Here is a 1,034-nt window from a genome sequence, read left to right as displayed (position 1 = left end):
AAGCCTACGCTCTTTTTTTTGTCTTCCACTTTTGATCAAAATAATCTTGGCTCCGTACCATATCCTAGTGAGCTGCCTACATAGGCAGCATGTTGCAGCGTCATAGGTGTGGATAGACTTGGTTTTGAAACGGAGCCATAATAAAGATGAAAACATGCATATAAGATCAAAAAGTGCATTCAAAACATTTATATTATCAGATCAACATCAAAAAGTATGCAGAACATATTTAGTAACATACAAAAGAATATAATTTCCGCTCCGCAAAAAAGCGCGGCTTTCCAAAAACCTGGCCCCAACCAACCTGTACATGTATTCTTGAGAGACCCGCATGCGTTTGCATACTCATCTCAACCCTCTTTGACAGACAGAAGAGAGGCACAGATGATTGGTCCTGATCTCAGAGCAGCTCTTTGTGCTGTAAGTGTGTGGGGGAGGATCACGCGTGGTTAGTGTGTACCGTGCCGCCAGCCATCAGCCTGAAGGATCTGCGGGAGTCTGGAGAGCACATCAGCACATTAATGGAGCTCCATCTTCACGGTCCAACGTCTCTCTCTTCCACCTCCTGTATAAAACAAGAGAAGAAGGCTCCTCTATTGTGAGCTATGCTAATTAAAGGCTCCCATCCCCCTTTTCCTTAATGTAGTATACACAACACAGCACATCCTGCGTTAGTTTAGCCGAGATTGTAATTAAAAGCGAGCTAATGAATGTGTGCCCTGGCCTTCAGTCTGCAGCAGACACTCAAGGGCTCTTCTGTCGCCGTTCACTGATCTATGAGCGGTACCGCTGTGGCTTCCAGTCTAAGATCTTTTACAAGGATCAAGGCCCAGCATTCCATGCCGTCATAATGCGTTTTTGTTTTATTAAAGGAATAGTTCCTTTAAAAAATGACAGTTTTCATGTAGTGAGCGCTTTCTTTTTTGGACAGAACGATAAATAAGCTATCAATATAATTCTACACATACGATTATAGGCTAATTAATAGCCATTCAAGATTTTACCGTAAAAGCCACAACGGTTAAAATCTCTTT

This window comes from Barbatula barbatula (genome assembly GCF_947034865.1).
Source record: "Barbatula barbatula genome assembly, chromosome: 16".
NCBI lineage: Eukaryota > Metazoa > Chordata > Actinopteri > Cypriniformes > Nemacheilidae > Barbatula > Barbatula barbatula.
The sequence above is the reverse complement of the archived record's forward strand: the minus strand, read 5'-3'. Positions refer to the sequence as shown.